This window comes from Lithobates pipiens, unplaced genomic scaffold (assembly GCF_037356315.1).
Source record: "Lithobates pipiens isolate NorthernLeopardFrog02 unplaced genomic scaffold, aLitPip1_a1.2 Scaffold_8, whole genome shotgun sequence".
In the NCBI taxonomy this organism is placed as follows: Eukaryota; Metazoa; Chordata; class Amphibia; order Anura; family Ranidae; genus Lithobates; species Lithobates pipiens.
In genome coordinates, this window is record NW_027507903.1 from 102851628 (window position 1) to 102872659 (window position 21032).

Consider the following 21032-nt stretch of genomic DNA (forward strand, 5'->3'; position numbering starts at 1 on the left):
TTCTCCCCCCATAGCCCCTGACCACCCCTCTGCCCTGGATGCTATGCCCGCTGCTGAGCTTCTTTCCCAGTACAGCACTCTATACTGCTCCTCCTCTGCAGGGCTGAAATCACATTCCTTTACAACACAGCCAGTCAGCCATGATCTGCATAGGGTATATTTGCCTACTGCAACTACACTACCATTTCGACCAGGGGATTTCAGGTCAGAACGGCAACATAAAAGCCAGATACACCCTGTGAAGGCTGATAGACTGTGTGTAAAGGAATGTGATTTCAGCCCTGTGTATTTGAGGTCCACCCTAAAAAAAAATAAAAAAATGCATGAAAATACTCCAAAAAAAATTTTTTTTTCACTTACCAGAAATGACTGTTGCTAGGCAGATCGTCCTAATCTGCCTCTTCCTATTCTTCAGGTCTTCTCCTCCTTGCACTGTCTTCTGGTGAATGGGGCGCGGACACACACAGTTCCCACAACACAGCAAGCCCCATTCACAAAGCGCCGCGCAACTCGCGCTTGCACAGTAGGAAACGGGCAGGGAAGCCGCAGTGAATGGCGGTTCTGGGACCCGAGAGCCAAAGGACGGGTCGGCTTCGGGCGGCCAACATCGTAGGCACCCTAGAAAGGTAAGTGATTATTAAAAGTCAGCAGCTACAGTGTTTGTAGCTGCTGACTTTTTTAAACTTTTTTTTTTCCACTGGCCCACCACTTTAAGCCACTTTGAGTATCTTGCCATGTGGTGGGTGTATCTGCACACATGGTGGAAGTGGTGGGTGGTAGTGGGGGGTCCAGGTCAATTTTGCATCGGGGCCCACAAGCTCCAAGCTATGCCTCTGCCTTTCCCTTTGTGTGGACAGTCTACCAGGGCCATCTCACTTAGCTCTGTGATATTATAAATGCAGGACCAGAATTCCTACATTGTATGGAGGGGCAGTAAAGGCCTGTCCACATTTGAGAACATTGAACAGTTGAATAGAGCGCAGGCTGCCAGTGGAGGGAAGAATAGAATAAGCATTTGTACATTTTTGTTTTGCTTCAAGCAAACGGGTATTTAACTCATGCATTGCATTGAGTGATCCCCCACATGGGTATATGGGTATATTTAACAGTAGCTTGGAGTGAGGCTACAAATGAAGCTACATGCTTAATAACATAAACACATCAGAATTTTTTTGTTATGTGTTAAATGTGGGCAGTGCTATGAAAGGCCAACATTTCTGCTCAGGTGGAGGGTTAGCCTGGATGTGACTTGTATACTAAGGAATAACATGAATCCTGAAGGATTCATTTTACAAAGAAAGATAGATTAGTGTATAGATTGGAACTCTGAATTGCAAAGAAAAAGCTGAATTATTTTCTTCAATCTGTATACATAGCTTCCAACTGTCCCTGATTGCTAGGGACTGTCCCTGATTTGGAGCAATGTCCCTCTGTCCCTCTTTCCTTCTCATTTGTCCCTCATTTTGGTCTGATCCATATAGTTGTATATAAAATGCACTTTTTATCTTTCAATAAGTTTTTCCCAGTGCTAAACCTTTCATCCAATTTCTAAATTGCTGCATTTGTCACTTTTAAAAGCCAATATAAAGAAATATTAATGGTAAAAAAAAGCACTTGTGGATTTAAATAACCTTTTTTTGTTATGGCCCCTTTAAGGGGCGTGGCAAGGGGCATGTCCTATGCCTACATACATTTGCTAGTAAGTGTCCCTCATTCCCATCTTAAAATGTTGGGAGGTATGCTATATAAAGAGTTTTTTTTTATTGTAAATATACTGTATGATGTCTGTATTTCATAAGCGTTATGCCATTTAAATAGCAGAGAAGCTGTATGTACAAACTGTACCTTTTGTTAAGGTAGACTTCTGTCAGATTATTTTTTTTCAAATGCTTTATTTATGTAATAACGAGGTCATATACATGTAAAAGACTGGTCATTCTAGGATGATTGTCTGTATAGAGAGAATTCAGGGAGTATCCGTTCTTTGTCTGTGACAATCTCACTAATGCAAATCTTAATTTTTTTAAGTTTTGGGTAAATACAGCAAAGAACAAGGGGGAACAGACTGTGTTGTAGGTCAGGGGGCAATGGCTTCCCTTGGTTTAGGATAACTGTGTGGAATGGGGGGGGGGGAGAGTTGGGCTTAGTACTACTGTATTGGGAAAGATAGCGGAGTTGCTTAGGAATGGGAATGTAGTGCTGGGATGCAAGGAGAGAGTCTGGGAACGGCAGGGATGAGGAGAATTGGGGGGAGCCAACGAGGGACCGGAAGGGTGATTGTGACTAAAAGAAGGAGGCAAGTGATGGGGATTAGTAAGATGCTTTTGCCTCCCTTTCTACTCTAAACAGAATGCATTTTGTCTTTGTTAGAGTATATAAACATATGCCAATGTTGTCAAGTTTTGTGAAATTTCTCTTTGGTTTTTCTCAATCAGTCAGGTCCTCCATTCTCCTTTTACCATGTAACCAATTAAGCTCTGTCTGGATGAACGGAGGAGATCCTCCTGCTAGCTGGAAGGAATGTTGGTCTTAACAAAATTGAGGAGGTGTCAACATCGATTCCCAAGAAGTTTTAGTGGGGATGGTGTTATGTTGTAGGAGGAAGAGATCTGCAGGGACATGAAAGTCAATGAATTGTTGTGAGATTTTTCTGACTTTATCCCAGAAGTCTGAGATTTTGGGGCATTCCCAAAAGATGCGTGGAGGAGATGCTCTGTTATCACCACATATCCATCCATAATCTGGTACAGATGATGTGAATTTGCCTTGTGATGATTTTGTATTACATTCTTGTATCCTGGTGCAGATTGATGATTTGAAAGTGACAGTACATTTTCTGGAGTTGCTCTAGGGAGAAAGCAATGTTTAAGCCATGTTCCCTGGCCATAATAAATGTAGTCAGAGTATGGCATAACTAAGCAGGAGTAGATAAATGACAGGTCATGTCTGAGAAGGCCTTCATCTGAGCATAGATTCTCAAAGCCCAATAAGTTTTAGTGGAATTCTCTGGGTGATGGTAAATCATCAAGAAATAGTGTAGTTACAGGCCATTCTGAAAGGGCAGGTAGAAAATGCATGTAGGGGAAGTCAGGTGTGTAATTGTTGGCCATCTTGAACCCATAAATAGGGCGGATGCACAGTAAAGGTTTTTTATCTTAAGTTGCAGAAGGAATAGACCAGGGGGAAATGCCTGGTTCCCTAAAATTTGGTGAAGAGATGGGTATCATGGAGGTTTTGTTTCACAAATGCTTTTTTATAAGCATTCAGGGTCAAAGAATGGATGGAATTCCAAATCTGTTGGGGCAGGTTTTCAGGGAAATATTATATTGGGCTTAGTCAAGGTGTACTCGCTTTGCCTGGGTCTATTCCAATCAATTAGATGTAACGGTTGATAAGATGTATTGTATAATGTTAGATCCGCCATTGTGATTACAGCATAGGAGTTGGGGGGGGGGTTAAAGTATTTGTTGTTTCAACCTGGAGCACTAAAGCCTTGTACAGACAATCACATTGTTCGCCAACAAAACCGTACACTTTTGTCTGAAGAGCGTTGCCCCAAACTTGTCTTGCATACACATGGCCACACAATTGTTGGCCAACAAATATGAATGTAGTGACCTACTACGTTGTTTTTCAGCTCTTTAGTGCCACCCTTTGGGCTCCTTCTGCTAATTTCATGTTAGTAGAAGTTTGGCGAGTGCTGATTCGCGCTTTTCATTTCGCACTTTTCAGTTCGCGCTTTTCAGTTCGTTTCTGAACAGCCGTTTGTCAACCAGCCATGTGCCGGAATTGGAGGAGATAACCTGTTATTTATTATAGGCCTTGGAGTTATTGCTTTGACATTATTTATTTGGTTGAATAATGGTTTGATTTGGTATATTTTAAAAATGTTTTGGATGCGTAGAATGCACTTTTTGGTTAAGTTCTATTGGCAGATAGCATGTCTAATTTTATTTGTTTTCTTTTTTTAATGCACAATAAAAAAAATTGTGGAGAATAATACTTGGCTATGTGTTTTACTTCAAATGACAGTTTGGGAGTAGGCAGTTACATTCAAAAAAATACAATGTAAAATTGACAAGGGACACCAACATAGTTGTATCTACAGGATAATGGTGTTGTGGTAACTAGCCCAAATAAAAAAAAATAAAAAAGCATAATAATATTATTCTTGGTATCACTATAAAAAAAACCTTTAAAAATTAGTTTGAAATAACTCCATCAGTATCACCAGCAAAGCAGATTCATTATTATCCCATTAAAGAAGAAGAGAATGTGTGCTGCATTTCGAGATTTCATAATTTGCCACATCACCAATGGTAATTCTCCATTATGAATGCTAGTTTACAAGACCAACCACTTCTGGCTCGTCCTTGCTTCTGAGCATGCATGTTTGTACTTTGGACCTTTGTCCGACGGACTTGTGTACAAACGCTCAGAAAATCCGACAACACACATTTGTTTGCGTAAAATTAGAAAATATGTTAACCAACATTTGTACACGGAAAATCCGTCAACAAATGTCAGATGGAGCATACACATGGTTGGATTTACCGCCAACAGCCTGTCATCGAACATTTCCTGTTGGAAAGTGTGATCGTGTGTACAAGGCTTTATAGGTCTTTATATATTATATTATATATTATATATATAATATTATATTTATATATTATATTTATATATATTTATATGCTTTATAGGCTTTATATATTTATTCAGGGAAGCCTATCCCACACCCACCTAACTGTCCCCGAGCCATCCCCATCAATCATTCTCTGCAGCTATTACCTTTTGTACCATCACCCCCTCCCTTTAGAATGTAAGCTCTATGAGCAGGGCCCTCCTGTACCTTTTGTATTGTGCTGTAATTGTGTTGTCCCCCCTTATACATTGTACAGCGCTGCATAAACTGTTGGCGCTATATAAATCATTAATATTAATAACAATAATAGATCCATATAAACTTGGTAAAAAGCCATGAGGCTGAGTGGAAGAAAGTAAGAGGAATGTGAATTGGGAAGGAATTAATTCGATTTAGGAACTTTTGGAAGATTATCATCTTAATGATCTTGCAGCAGTTGAACCAGGAATAAAAATCCTGTTCTAGTGAGAGAACAAATAGTTTTGGAGACAATAGAGAGCCATGACATGCACCACTGGATATTCTTCAAGGTGGAATCCTTGACTCTTTGTGGGGTCGAAAAAATTGGTTTTTAGTCACTTTAGAACATTCTTAGGCCGCGTACACACGGGCTGATTGTCTGCCCAACTTAGTCCGCTGAACCGTGTTTCAGCGGACAATCCGCTCGTGTGTGGGCTTCAGCAGACTTTTTCAGCGGACAGTCTGACGGACTTAGTCTTTCGGAATTTCCATAATTTTGTCCGCTGAAACACGGTTCAGCGGACAATCCACTCGTGAGTAGGCTAGTTCGACGGACTAAGTATGGCGCATGCTCAGAAAGGATTTACACGGCCGAAGGTTGCATTGCAGTGTATTGGACGTCGAATTTCTAGTCCCGTCGTACGTGCCGTACACGTCATCGCGCAAGCTTTCGGCGGACTGTCTGTTCATCGTGTGTGGTCAAGTCCGTTCATTCGAAAGTTGGACAGACTGTCTGTCGGATTGTCTGACGAACTTAGTTGGGCAGACAATCCGCCCGTGTGTACGCGGCCTTAGAGTTTATTAGATACAATAAACTCAAGGGGAGAGGTTTAGGGCACTTAATGTCCAAAAAGGTCTCACTTCTAGTAAAGGGTCTTTGCAGATAGCAGGCATCCAGCACTGCCTCCTTCCCTGGCAAAAGTCCAGGAGTCAAGAACCTTTCTGAAAGGTTGATTCAGATATTTATATCCTCCCTAGCATGCACCACCAGCGATATAAATAAATAAATATATATCTATAGATATATATATCTATAGATATATAGATAGATGGGTATTAACCACCTAGTGGTTGGCCAGGCCGACATTTATATTTATACCTTAGCAGTGCTGCTTCTTGTTGCATCTGCTAAGAAACAGTCCCCTGTAATAAACTTAAGCAAACAGAACTATGGTAATCCAAGCTCACGCTGACTTAAGCCTAGCTGCAATATTAAATTAAACTAGACACATTATTGCTTAGGGCAGCACCCCTACACATGTTAGTGAAAATAGTTCACACAATCTGATTTAATATTTGGCTTACAATTTGTAAGGGAAAAGAAGGAAAAAATAGACCACACATTTTACTCTAAAATTATACAAATCATTCAACTTTTTTTCAGATGCCTTGCATTACTATCACAGCTGGCAGCCATTCAAGCAAATATTGCAATGGGAATAATAATAGACAGTAGCTCTTTACATAAAGAAAAAGCCTGACATTTTAAGCAATAGATGCACAGAGTGCAACCATGCAGTCGGTCCAAATCACAAAGGCAATCTTTACGTATAACCAAACATAATTTGCAGTTTTGGATATTTGCAATCAGCTGCAACAACCTGAACTATTAGAATTTTGCCAATATTATCCAGGCCAAGCAATGCAAATTTAGGAATTGTGTGATCTTACTTGAATAATCACAGCTTATTGAAGGCCTAATAACTATAATTTGCTCATTTAGTTTGGACCTAAAATTGGTCATACTTGTAGCTAGGGATGAGCCGAACACCCCCCGGTTCGGTTCGCACCAGAACTTTCGAACGGACCCCACGTTCGTTACGAACGTTAGAACCCCATTGAAGTCTATGGGACTCGAACGTTCGAAATGGAAAGTGCTAATTTTAACGGCTAATATGCAAGATACTGTCCTAAAAAGGGTTTGGGGACCTGGCTCCTGCCCCAGGGGACATGGGTCAATGCCTAAAATGTTTTTAAAAATGGCCGTTTTGGCGGGAGCACTGATTTTAATGACGATTAAAGTGAAAAAAAAAGTGAAATATTCCTTTAAATATGGTGCCTGGGGGGTGTCTGTAGTATGCCTGTGAAGTGCCACGTGTTTCCCGTGTTTAGAACAGTCCCTGCACAAAATGACATTAAACGGAAATAACACCATTTAAAACTGCTTGCGGTTTTAATGTTATATCTGGTTCCTGCAATATGGTTGAAAATCATTGAGAAAAATGGCATGGGTAGCCCTCCCTGCCCATTACCAGCCCCTTTGGGTCTTGTACGGATATTAAGGGGAACCCCGTACCCATATTAAAAAAAGGAAATACGTGTGGCCCCCAGGCCCTATATACTCAGAACAGCAGTATACAGGCGGTGCAAACAAGACAGGGACTGTGTAGGTTTGTTGTGTTAAGTTGAATCTGTTTGTAATTTTCAACTGGTACATTTTTAAAGTGTAGCTCCAGTCAAAAAAACTATTTTTAAGCTTTTTGGAAAACATAGGGAAGGGTTATCACCCCTGTATAATTTTTTTTGTCGTCCATCTTTTTTCATCTCACTTGCTGTTGTCTCCTTCCGTTTGCAAGTAGGAGATGTTTGTAAATTGGATGTTTGAAAGTAGGGGCCTGCCCTATATGCTCTGCAGAAATGGCGGAACAAGGTGTTGGTTTTGCCACAACATTGTAAGCCCTCAAAGTGACTCTTGGTGGGCGCTGGAGCGCCCTGCTGTGAACGATTATATCAAGAATTGTAATTACATGCCATTGTTGAACAGTGGTAGAAAAATTGGGCCTTTGGTGGTTGTGGTGCTGGTGCCACAACACTATAAGTCCTCACCGTTACTCTGGGTGGGCACAGGAAGGGGCCCTCCTGTGAAATATATCAAGAATTGTAATTACATGTCCCTGTTAAACAGGGGCAGAAAAATTGGGCCTTAGGCACTGGTGCCATCACACTGCAACCTCTGCCATATACTCTAGTTTTATTGCAGGAATTAGCCCTGCTGCAAAGCATTGCATCAAAAATTGTACTTAAACGCCCCTGTTAAACAGGGGCAGAAAAATTGGGCCTTAGGCACTGGTGCTGGTGCCATCACACTGCAACCTCTGCCATATACTCTAGTTTTATTGCAGGAATTAGCCCTGCTGCAAAGCATTGCATCAAAAATTGTACTTAAACGCCCCTGTTAAACAGGGGCAGAAAAATTGGGCCTTAGGCACTGGTGCTGGTGCCACCACACTCCAACCTCTGCCATATACTCTAGTTTTATTGCAGGAATTAGCCCTGCTGCAAAGCATTGCATCAAAAATTGTACTTAAACGCCCCTGTTAAACAGGGGCAGAAAAATTGGGCCTTAGGCACTGGTGCTGGTGCCATCACACTGCAACCTCTGCCATATACTCTAGTTTTATTGCAGGAATTAGCCTTGCTGCAAAGCATTGCATCAAAAATTGTACTTAAACGCCCCTGTTAAACAGGGGCAGAAAAATTGGGCCTTAGGCACTGGTGCTGGTGCCACCACACTCCAACCTCTGCCATATACTCTAGTTTTATTGCAGGAATTAGCCCTGCTGCAAAGCATTGCATCAAAAATTGTACTTAAACGCCCCTGTTGAACAGGGGCAGAAAAATTGGGCCTTAGGCACTGGTGCTGGTGCCATCACACTGCAACCTCTGCCATATACTCTAGTTTTATTGCAGGAATTAGCCCTGCTGCAAAGCATTGCATCAAAAATTGTACTTAAACGCCCCTGTTAAACAGGGGCAGAAAAATTGGGCCTTAGGCACTGGTGCTGGTGCCACCACACTCCAACCTCTGCCATATACTCTAGTTTTATTGCAGGAATTAGCCCTGCTGCAAAGCATTGCATCAAAAATTGTACTTAAACGCCCCTGTTAAACAGGGGCAGAAAAATTGGGCTGCTGGCATCACCCAGAACCAAAAATGTTCTTCCAACATATCAGCGGAGGAGGAAGAGGATAGACAATCAACATAACAGGACAGTCACTCAGCATCAGCATAGGCAGTCTTGAAGGGATGTGGTATTTCAAAAATAATTATTCAGTTACATCAGCTTCAGGTGCTTGGTAGCTGTGGGTGATCCAAGACTGATTCATCTTGATGAAGGTCAGTCGATCAACTGATTTGGTGGACAGGCGCACCCTGTGATCGGTAACAAAGCCACCAGCAGCACTGAAGGTGCGTTCCGAAAGAACGCTGGATGCAGGACAGGCCAGTAGCTCAATTGCATACTGTGCAAGCTCTGGCCAGTGATCCATCCTCAAGACCCAGTAAGCCAGAGGATTTTCGGTGGGAAAGGTGTCCAAGTCTGACCTTGCCCCTAGGTATTCCTGCACCATGTAAATTAGACGCTGGCGATGGGTGCTGGAACCAATCATACCTTGGGGCTGCGGACTAAAAAATTGTCTGAAAGCATCAGTCAGACGGCCACCTTCTCCACCGCTCCTTCTGACTGATGCCTCAGCAACACGTTGTCCAGGACCAGGAGTTTGTGACCTCCCAGTCTCTGGGAACGCGTTGTACAGAGCTTTCTGCAAGGCCTCCCGGAGATGTCTCATCCTCTGCTCCCTCTGCGATGGCAAGATAAGGTCGGCAACCTTACCCTTGTACCGTGGATCAAGGAGAGTGGCCAGCCAGTAATGGTCCCTCTCCTTGATCCGAAGAATACGAGGATCCTTCCGCAGGCTTTGCAGGATCAGGGAGGCCATGCAGCATAGGTTAGCTGAGGCATTCGGTCCGGAGTCCTCTGGGTCACTAAGGACAACATGATCCGCAGCTACCTCCTCCCAGCCACGTACAAGTCCATGTGTTTCTTGGGACTGTAAATCATTCCTATAAGACTGCTGCTGCTGATGCTGATGCTGAGTGCCAGCCTCCACCTCCATGCTGACACAATCATCCTCCTCCTCCTCTTCCTCCTCCTCACCCTCTTCCTGTGTGATGGGTGGCACAGCAGGAACACTGTCTGGATAAAGGGGGCCTTGAGAGGCAAGGAAGTCCTCCTCTTCCTGCCTCTGTTCTGCCTCAAGTGCCCTGTCCATTATTCCATGCAGCGTATGCTCCAAGAGGTGGACAAGAGGTACAGTGTCACTGATGCATGCACTGTCACTGCTCACCATCCTTGTGGCCTCCTCAAACGGTGACAGGACAGTGCATGCATCCCTGATCATGCCCCACTGGCGTGGTGAGAAAAAACCAAGCTCCCCTGACCCTGTCCTGGTGCCGTAGTCGCACAGGTACTCATTGATGGCCCTCTGCTGCGTGTGCAGCAGCTGCAGCATGGCCAATGTTGAGTTCCATCTGGTGGGCATGTCACATATAAGGCGGTTCTTGGGCAGGTTCAACTCCTTTTGGAGCTCAGCCAGCCGAGCACAGGCATTAAATGATCGGCGGAAATGCACACAGACTTTCCTGGCCTGCTTCAGGACATCATGTAAGCCGGGGTACCTGCCCAAGAACCGCTGCACCACCAGGTTAAGGACGTGAGCTACACAGGGCACATGGGTCAGTTGTCCCTGTCGGAGGGCGGAGAGGAGGTTGGTGCCATTGTCGCAAACCACCATTCCTGGTTTAAGCTGGCGTGGCGTCAACCACCTCTCGGCCTGCCCCTGCAGAGCTGACAAAACATCCGCCCCAGTGTGGCTCCTGTCCCCCAAACAAACCAGCGCAAGCACGGCATGGCATCGTTTTGCCTGCGTACTTGCGTAGCCCCTGGAACGCCTACGGAGCACCGCTGGTTCTGAGGACAGAGCACTGGAAGAGGCCATGGAGGAAGAAGAAGAGGAGGGGTTGGAGGAGAGAGGTGTGTCACAACCAATAGTAGCATTTTGGAGGCGTGGTGGCGGAACAACCTCCAACACTACTGCACCTTGTCCTGCATCCTTCCCAGCAGCCAGAAGAGTGACCCAATGGGCCGTGAAAGACAGGTAATGTCCCTGTCCATGCCTGCTGGACCATGAGTCAGCGGTAATATGCACCTTACCGCTGACCGCCCTGTCCAGCGAGGCAAGGACAATCGCCTTCCGTGAGAAAAAGTGGCGTTTGGGGACCTGCCACTGAGGAACCGCACATTGTACAAACTCACGGAAGGGGGCCGAGTCTACCAACTGAAAAGGCAGCAGTTGAAGTGCTAGCAATTTAGCCAAGCTAGCATTCAACCGCTGGGCAAGTGGATGGCTGGGAGTGAACTTCTTCCGCCGGTCCAGCAGCTGGGGCAGGGACATTTGCCTGCTATAATCGGATGTGGATGTACCACTAGCAGAGTTCCCGGAAGCACTTGGCTGTGACAAACCTAATTCTACACCTTCATTCCTCTCAGAGCAGGTTTCAGAGAGGACTGAAGGTCTAGTGGGGTTGGAGATGCCAGCTGATGAGGAGCAAGGAGAGGTCCGCTTTGTTCTTTGGTGTGGGTCTTTGAGGTACGTTTGCCAACGAGCTGCATGGCAGGTCAACATATGTCTGGTCAAGCATGTGGTGCCCAAGCGGCTGATGTTTTGGCCACGTGAGATACGCTTGAGACATATGTTGCAAATAGCAGCGGTGCGATCTGATGCACTCGTCTCAAAAAAGGCCCACACCAAAGAACTTTTAGAATAACGCGCAGAGGAAGCGCTCTGCGCAGGCGGAGCTCTGCGGTGTGATTCAGTCGGTTTGCTGCCCCTAAGCTGGCCCCCGGAGGGCATCCTGCCTCGTTGGACATGTGCCTCCTCCTCCTCCTCCTCCTCCTCCTCCCTCCTTCCAGGCACCCACGTGGAGTCAGTGCCCTCATCATCCCCTCCCTCTTCATCGCTGTAGCAAACCTGGCAGTATGCTGCAGCTTGTGGAACATGACTGCCAGATTGCTGTCCTTCTTGAGCATCCCCTCTCTCTGCGCTCACGCTACTGCCTTCCTCTAGCTGAGTGTCATCATCAGAGCCCACCAAACACTGGGCATCCTCCTGGAGCATGTACCCAACACTGTGCTCAAAGAGTTCAGGAGACTCCTCAGGAGGACGTGGTGGGTCTAGGGAAGGAGTCACTGATGATGACATTGAGAGGAGGGAAGACGATGCGTTGGCAGCTGCTTTGCTACTACCCTGAGACTGGGTGAGAGAGGATGAGGAGGATGAAGAGGGCTTGGTCATCCACTCTACCAAGTCGTTGGCATGTTGCGGTTCAACATGTCCAGCTGCAGAAAAGAAGGACAAGCATGTCCCATGGCCACGTGCTGATGACAATGCACCGCGTCCACGACCAGCACTGTTGTCTCTAGACACAGAGCCTGCTTGCCCTCTTTTATCGGCTCGCGCCTGTCTGCCTCTCCTTGCTGGCCTTCCAGACATGGTAATGGCATGAAGGGAGTTGGGTAAAACAGTAGTTGGGTAGTTTATATTGTGCTGGAGGCACACAACACCCACTAACTCCTGCAGATGCCTTTTTTATAGAACAGCAGAGATAAACGGGTATATACAGATGTATACTGTGCTGTGCTGGAAGCACACACAACTTCCAATAACTCCTGCAGATGGCAATTGGGCTCAAATAGAGAACAGCTATGTAGGTGGATTATAGCGGTATGTACTGGGTACAGAGCACGCAGACAGCACGCACTATCTCCTGACACTACTGACTGCAAGCTCTATTATTAAAGATGGACCACTAGCTATATAGGTGAGGTGAATATCACGGTGTATACTGCGGTCAGGGCACGCAGACAATAACCAGAAAACAGCAGAGTTAAAGGGGTATATACAGATGTATACTGTGCTGTGCTGGAAGCACACACAACTTCCAATAACTCCTGCAGATGACAATTGGGCCCAAATAGAGAACAGCTATGTAGGTGGATTATAGCGGTATGTACTGGGTACAGAGCACGCAGACAGCACGCACTATCTCCTGACACTACTGACTGCAAGCTCTATTATTAAAGATGGACCACTAGCTATATAGGTGAGGTGAATATCACGGTGTATACTGCGGTCAGGGCACGCAGACAATAACCAGAAAACAGCAGAGTTAAAGGGGTATATACAGATGTATACTGTGCTGTGCTGGAAGCACACACAACTTCCAATATCTCCTGCAGATGGCAATTGGGCTCAAAAAGAGAAGAGCTATGTAGGTGGATTATAGCGGTATGTACTGGGTACAGAGCACGCAGACAGCACGCACTATCTCCTAACACTACTGACTGCAAGCTCTATTATTAAAGCTAGATCACTAGCTATATAGGTGAGGTGAATATAGTGGTGTATACTGCGGTCAGGGCACAGACAATAACCACTACACAAGAGCAAGATAGGAAATCAGCCAAAAACGATTGGTGTGTAACTGTGTTGAAGGTACACAGAACACCCACTGCTTCAGATGCCAACACACTACACGAGGCCGCCTCAAAGGCGGCCTTATATAGTGTGGGGCGTGCACTACACAGCCTGAGCTATGATTGGCCACAGGCAGGATGCCTGTGGCCAATCATGGCTCTCCTCGCTGCTGGCGCTGCGATTGGCCAAGCATGCGGGGTCACAGTGCATGCTTGGCCAATCACGAGCCAGCAATGCACTGCGCCATCGCAGTGCATTGTGGGCCGTGCGCGCCACACGAATTTTGACGCGAACGGACCAAGAGTTCGGATTTCGCCGAACGGACGAACAGCCAATGTTCGAGTCGAACGTACGTTCGACTCGAACACGAAGCTCATCCCTACTTGTAACGCATAGACCACACAATATGTATACAGTGCCCTAAAAAAAGTATTCATACCCCTTGACATTGTCCATATTTTGTCGTGTTACAACCAAAAACGTAAAATGTACTTTATTGGGATTTTATGTGATAGACCGACACAAAGTGGCGCATAATTGTGAAGTAAAGGGAAAATGATAAATGGTTTTCAAAGGTTTTTACAAATAAATATCTGAAAAGCGTTGCGTATATTTTTTCAGCCCCCTTTACTCTGATACCCACAACTAAAATCTAGTGGAACCAATTGCCATTTTTAGCGCTGTCAGATTTTGAATGGCAATTGCAGGGTAATGCTACGCTGTAACCATGTGAAAGTGTTATCATTTTCTTTGCACAAATAGAGCTTTCTTTTGGTGGTATTTAATCATTCCTGGGTTTTTTATTTTTTCCTAAAAAAAAAAAAGAAGGTTTTTCTTAGTTTCTGTCAGTAAATTTTGTAAATAAGTAATTTTTCTCCTTCACTGATGGGCACTGATAAGCTGCACTTATGGGCACTAATTAGGTGGCATTGATGAGGAGGCACGAATATGCTGCACTTATGGGCACTGATAGGCGGCACTGGTGGACACAGATAGGCAGCATGGATAGGCAGCACTGATGGGTGGCATTGATGAGCAGCAGTGATGGGCAGCACTGATAGCCAGCACTGACTGACATCACTAATGGCCATTAATTGCTGGCAATTTTGGGCACTGATTGCTGGTACTTGTGGTGGGCACAGATTCATGGCAATTGTGGGCACTGGTTGGCACTGATTGCTGGCAGTGGTGGGCACTTAATTGTAATCAGGGCACTGATGATCAGTGCCCTGATTACATAATAGCTGTCCTCTGTGAGAAGATAGCGCTTATTGGCTCTCCTCTCGTCACACCCTGTCAGTGTGAGGCGAGGAGTGCTGATTATCGACATCTCCATGTTTATATGTGACTGGCTGTGATTCAACACAGCCGATCACATGGCGGCAAGTTGTAATCTCAGTATAAATACAGCTGTTCTGTGAAGCCCTTGGAGGTTTGTTAGAGAACCTCAGTGAATAAACAGCATCACGAAGGCCAAGGAACACACCAGACAGATCAGGGATAAAGTTGTGGAGAAGTTTAAAGCAGGGTTAGGTTATAAAAAGAATATCCCAAGCTTTGAACATCTCACAGAGCACTGTTCAATCCATCATCCGAAAATGGAAAGAGTATGGCACAACTGCAAACCTACCAAGACATGGGCGTCCACCTAAACTGACAGGCTAAGCAAGGAGAACGTTAATCAGAGGAGCAGCCAAGAGGCCCATGGTAACTCTGAAGGAGCTGCCGAGTGCAGAGGTCAGTAATTAATAGCACATCAGTCAGTGGGAGGTTTTACAGAGTGCAAAGATCAGCAGGAAGTAATGCAGAGTGCAGGGTTCAGTAGGAAATACAGTGGATATAAAAAGTCTACACACCCCTGTTAAAATGTCAGGTTTCTGTGATGTAAAGAAATCAGACAAAGATAAATCATTTCAGAATTTTTACCACCTTAAGGCCCCATGCACACTGGAGCTGAAAAAAAGCTGTTTCTGGACGCCATATTGCTGGCAGAAAACGCTGGCTGAAACTTGATTTTATCAGTGTTTTGCATTGCCGTTAATGCACGTTCAGCGGCGCTAGCTTTTAGCAGCGTTTATCTGCCTCTATTCAAAATCAATGGTTCCCTATGGGAGCCCATTGATTTGAATAGAAGTCGCACCAGAAGTCGGATCATCATGATCCGACTTGTGGGCTGAGGATGAAGGGGAATCCCAGCCAAAATTAAAAAAAAAACTGGCGTGGGGTTCCCCCCCCTCGGACAATACCAGACCCTTCGGCCTGATATGGATTTTAAGGGGAACCCTCTTTGCCAAAAAAATGGTGTGGGGTCCCCCCAAAAATCCATACCAGGCCCTTATCAGAGCACGCAGCCCGGCCAGTCAGCAAAGGTGGTGGGTACGAGTGAGCATCCCCCTCCTGAACTGTACCGAGCCGCATGCCTTCAACATGGGGGGGCAGGTGCTTTGGGGAGTGGGGGGGGCCCTGCACCCCCCCACCCCAAAGCACCTTGTCCACATTTTGATAAGGACAAAGGCCTCTTCCCGACAACCCTGGCCGTTGGTTGTCGGGGTCTGCGGGCGGGGGGCTTATCGGAATCTGGGAGCTCCCTTTAATAAGGGGTCCCCAGATCCTGGCCCCCCCACCCTATGTGAATGAGTATGGGGTAAATTGTACCCCTATCCATTCACCTTGAAAAGTGTCAAAAATAAAACACACTAGACAGGTTTTTAAAGTAATTCCGACTTCGGGGTCTCTTCCTTCTTCTCTGTGCTCTCTGGTTCTTCTGCCAAACTCCTCCGCTATCTTCTGCTTTTTTGCCTGCTCTTTTGCTAGCCGTGGCCTGGTATTCTCCATCGCCTTCTTCCCTCTTCTCTTCTCTCGATTTTGACATCACGTTCTCTCTCGCCGCAATGCCGGGTGTGCGGTGCGCAACTACTTATATTGGCATGGGGCGTGGTCACCGGGTGATGTCATCCGGTGACCCTGCCCCCTTACGACGTCACCACCTGGGGCATGATGGGATGGTGACTGTTTGGTCCTCACTGCTTGGAGTGGTGTAGCCAAGTGGAAGCTGGAACAGCTGGTGCTAGAAGCAGCAGATGCAGGTCAGCAGGTGTATCGGATACAGGTCAGCAAGTGCAGGTTTGCAGAACAGCGGATGCAGGTCAGCTAATGCAGAGCAGTGGATGCAGGTCAGCAAGTACAGATTTGCAGACAGAAGTGGAGCCAGACTAGCTCCACACATCATATACATCAGGGTAAACAGCATAAACAGCAAGCAGAGAGTAGTCAGAATCCAGGCTGGTTCTGGCAGGGTCAAACAAGCCGAGGTCAGGACTGGAGACAGAAGCAAGGTCAGGAAGCCAGGTCAAACACAGGAACAAGATACACACCTTCTGGAGCGGTAGCAATAAAGGAGGAACTAATTTTAATTACTCTAGTTTATTTTTTGACCTCTTCTCTGTTTTAAAACATGAACTATAAAACTTCATATTAACCACTTAAGCCCCGGACCATTTTGCTGGCCAAAGACCAGAGCACTTTTTGCGATTTGGCACTGCGTCGATTTAACTGACAATTGCACGGTCATGCGACGTGGCTCCCGAACAAAATTGGCATCCTTTTTTTCCCCACAAATAGATAATATTTATTTTGGTGGTATTTGATCACACCTGTGGTTTTTATTTTTTGCGATATAAACAAAAAAAAAGCGTCAATTTTGAAAAAAACACATTATTTTTTACATTTTGCGCTAATAAATATTTAGGCTGAAACGTATTCTTCTTAATATTTTTGGTAAAAAAATTAGCAATAAGCGTTTACTGATTGGTTTGCGCAAAAGTTTTAGCGTTTACAAAATAGGGAATAGTTTTATGGCATTTTTATTAATAATCTTTTTTTTTTACTAGTAATGGCGGTGATCAGTGATTTTTATCGTGACTGTGACATTATGGCGGACACATCGGACATTTTTGACAAATTTTTGGGACCATTGTCAGTGCTATACAAATGCAGTGATCCCTGTGTAAATGGCACTGGCAGTAAAGGGGTTAACCACTAGGGGGCAGTGTAGGGATTAAGTATGTCCTGGGGAGTGATTCTCACTGTGGGGGAGCGTGGCTACGTGTGACATGTCAATGATCTCTGCTCCCAATCACAAGGAGCAGAGATCAGTGACACTGTCACTAGTCAGTGAGAAGATCACGGGTATCCCCGCAGACATGGAGTCCGCGGAACCTATGACTCCACTCACTGAGTTTTTGCCGCGGGTGCTCGTGCCGCTGGCCACCTCTTAAAGGGCAATGTACAAGTATGTTAGTTTGCCTGTACGAGCCCTTTTGCTGAGAGTTCTTGGACCACATCATGCAAATATCCAGATATAAATAACATAACGTATCTTATAAAGCATCAATACCATACATTCTTAGTGGAATGTCATACTCATGATACCTTTCCACTTTTTTTTTTAGGTGATAAAACTATTTGTTTATAATGACTGAACATTTTTTCAAAGTGGAACACTACTCATAAAAATGTGATAAAAATAAGTTTATTAGCAAGAAAAATGAAAAATACATTCCACATTAATTAAATTATTATGCAACCACATTACTGAAACCCAGAACCTTTGAGCAGCAGTAGAATTTCAGGCTGTCAGCAGACTGGCCTCTAGATTTTAATCAGTGCAAAAACAATAGAGCACAACTGAGCATGTGCAAAGCAGGGTGAGACAGTGGATTTTAAACAGTATAGGCATTTTTTTACTGTGTTTCAAAGCTATACCTGCAAAAGGGGTCAGCCTCAAGTGATCTAGCAGGAATACATTTTCTGACCAAATTTCCACTTTAAGGTGTTCACAATAATAATACTTATGATCAGTGTTGGTCATCTTACTTTAAAATAGTAATTAGTTCAGTTACAAATAAATTTTCCCAAAAAGTAATTGCGTTAGTAACTCGGTTACTACGTTGGAAAAGTTATTAGTTACTCAGCAAAGTAACTGTGACTTTTTTAAAATATTCTATAGACGGGACTAGCGAAGGAAGTGAATGTCGCGCCTCCATCGGCGAGTTTGACACCTCGCGAGCCCCATCGCCTGGTATGGATTTAAAGGGGAACCCATATGCCGAAAAAACGGCATTTGGGTCCTCCCAAAGTTCATAGCAGACCCTTATCCGAGCATGCAGCCCAGCCGGTCAAAGGGGGTGGGGACTAGTGATCGCCCCCCCTCCTGAACTGTACCAGGCTGCATGCCCTCAACATGGGGGGTGCTTTGGGGAAGGGGGGCAATGCGGCCCCCTACCCCAAAGCACCTTGTCCCCATGTCCTTTAATAAGGGGGCCCCCAGATTCCGGCCCCCTACCCTATGTGAATGAGTATGGCGTACCATGTACTCCTACCCATTCACCTGGGGAAAAAAGTGTTACTAAAAAAAACACAACACAGGTTTTTAAAGTATTTAAAAATATTTTTAAAAGTATTAGACAGCTCCGGGGGTCTTCTTCCGACTTCGGGGGTTTTCTCGCCGGACTCCTCCGCTATCTTCTGCTCTTTTATCGCTAGTTCTTTTACTAGTGGAGGAGCTCGGCTTTCTCCTTCGTCGCCGCCACCGTCCCTTCTTCTGCCGGGCCTCTGCTATCTTCTTACAGCTCTTTTACTAGCGTTGGCCCGGTCTTCTTCTTCTTCCTCTTCACTGTGACATCAAGGGTCAAGACCAGGCCAACGCTAGTAAAAGAGCTGTAAGAAGATAGCAGAGGCCTGGCAGAAGAAGCGAAGAGTGGGACAACACCCCCGAAGTCGGAAGAAGACCCCCGGATGGCGGCGATGAAGGAGAAAGCCAGGCTCCTCCACTAGTAAAAGGGCAGAAGAGGAGGAGCCCGGCGAGAAGACCCCTGAAGTCGAAAGAAGACCCCCGGAGCTGTCTAATAAAGTAATTTAAATACCTGTGTTGTGTTTTTTTAATTAACACTTTTTTCCCCAGGTGAATGGGTAGGGGTACATCATACCCCATACTCATTCACATAGGGTAGGGGGTTGGAATCTGGGTCCCCCTTATTAAAGGGGATCCCAGATTCTGATAAGCCCCCTGCCTGTAGACCCCGAAAACCAACGGCCAGGGTTGTCGGGAAGATGCCCTTGTCCTCATCAACATGGGGAAAAGGTGCTTTGGGGTTGGGGGGCCACAGGGCCCCCCCTTCCCCAAAGCACCCCCCATGTTCAGGGCATGTGGCCTGGTACGGTTCAGGAGGGGGGGCTCGCTCATCCCCACCCCCTTTCCTGACTGACCGGGCTGCGTGCTCAGATAAGGGTCTGGTATGGACTTTGGGGGGACTCCCACGCCGTTTTTTCGGCGTAGGGGTTCCCCTTTAAATGCATACCAGGCAACGGGGCTCGCGAGGTATCAATCTCGCCGATGGAGGCGGTGACATTTACTTCCTTTGCTAGTCCCGTCTACCTGAAGTCACGTTCAAAATGAACAGACTTTACTCCGTATGTGGGCAAATCCGTTTATTTCAAAAGTCCGGCGGACTAGCACACAGGTGGGCGGATTGTCCAATCGTGTGTACGCGGCATCAGAAGTAGAGGTGGTGGAGGACTTGGGATTGATCGATTGCACAGTGCACTGCAAAGGGGAGAGAGAGAGAGAGAGAGAGACTCCCCTTCACTCGATTGGTGTCTCTCTGAATAGGCGAAGCGGGATGGGGCGGTCCAGGCAGGATGTAATTGCGGTAACACCGCCCAAGTAATGGGAACGGCCTTTCCATGAGGGGAAGGGTAATCAGTTAGATTACTCGTTACCCTCTAAAGTAACTGCATTAAGTAACTCTGTTTATTTTAACTGAGTTACTTACATCACTGCTTATGACATATATAACAATGAAAACAATGGTAATTCTCTACATACAGAGTATCACATACAATTATTTAAAATTGTCCATTACTGAAATACTTCTAATGTCTTTTTATGCAACATTATCTTGTATGCATTCCACTTGCACTTATGTGAATTAGGCCGCGTACACACGGGCGGACTGTTCGCCCAACCTTGTCCGCTGAACAGTGTTTGGGCGGACAGTCCGCTCGTGTGTGGGCTTTCAGCGGACAGTTTCAGCGGACAGTTGGACGGACAAAGTCTTTCGGAAATTCCGAAAAACTGTCCGCTGAAACTGTGTTTGAGCGAACAGTCCGCCCGTGTGTGGGCTTGTCCGCTGTACTTTCGAAATGAGCGGACTGTTCCCGCTCGGAAAGTCCGCCCATTTCGAGCGCGTGTACAGGTAGGCGGGGCCCGCGAAGGAGACTTCGCGGGCTCCGCCGCCTGGAATGGGCTTAAAGGGGAACCCCAACGCCGAAAAAAATCGGCGTGGGGGTTCCCCCCAAGTCCAGACCAGACCCTTGTCCGAGCACGCTACCCGGCCGGCCAGGAAAGGGGGGCGAGCGAGCGCGCCCCCCCTCCTGAGCCGTACCAGGCCGCGTGCCCTCAACATGGGGGGTGCCTTGGGGAAGGGGGGGCCGCGCGGCCCCCCCACCCCAAAGCACCTTGTCCCCATGTTGATGAGGACAAGGGCCTCTTCCCGACAACCCTGGCCGTTGGTTGTCGGGGTCTGCGGGCGGGGGGCTTATCGGAATCCGGGAGCCCCCTTTAATAAAGGGGGCCCCCGGATACCGGCCCCCCACCCTATGTGAATGAGTATGGGGTACAATGTACCCCTACCCATTCACCTGTGAAATAAAGTACAAAAAAAAACACAACACAGGGAAAAAATATTTTATTGCACAGCTCCGGGGGGTCTTCCGTCTTCGGGGGTCTTCTCGCCGGACTCCTCCGCTATCTGTGTGTAGCTCTTTTACTAGC

The 21032-nt window shown here is 46.1% G+C and overlaps 1 protein-coding gene across 5 annotated transcripts in view; it reads left to right on the top strand.

Annotated features, from left to right (window-relative positions):
* Positions 1-21032, top strand: part of LOC143963496 (neuronal acetylcholine receptor subunit alpha-5) — a 64620-nt gene that overhangs the window by 17427 nt on the left and 26161 nt on the right. For 2 of the 5 annotated variants that reach the window (XM_077473137.1, XM_077473136.1), the window contains exon 2: positions 416-626. The exons of the other annotated variants lie outside the window; for them this stretch is intronic. The gene's annotated coding sequence lies outside the window, so the exon portion shown is untranslated. The remainder of the gene's footprint in view (positions 1-415; positions 627-21032) is intronic. 5 annotated transcript variants of the gene reach the window in all.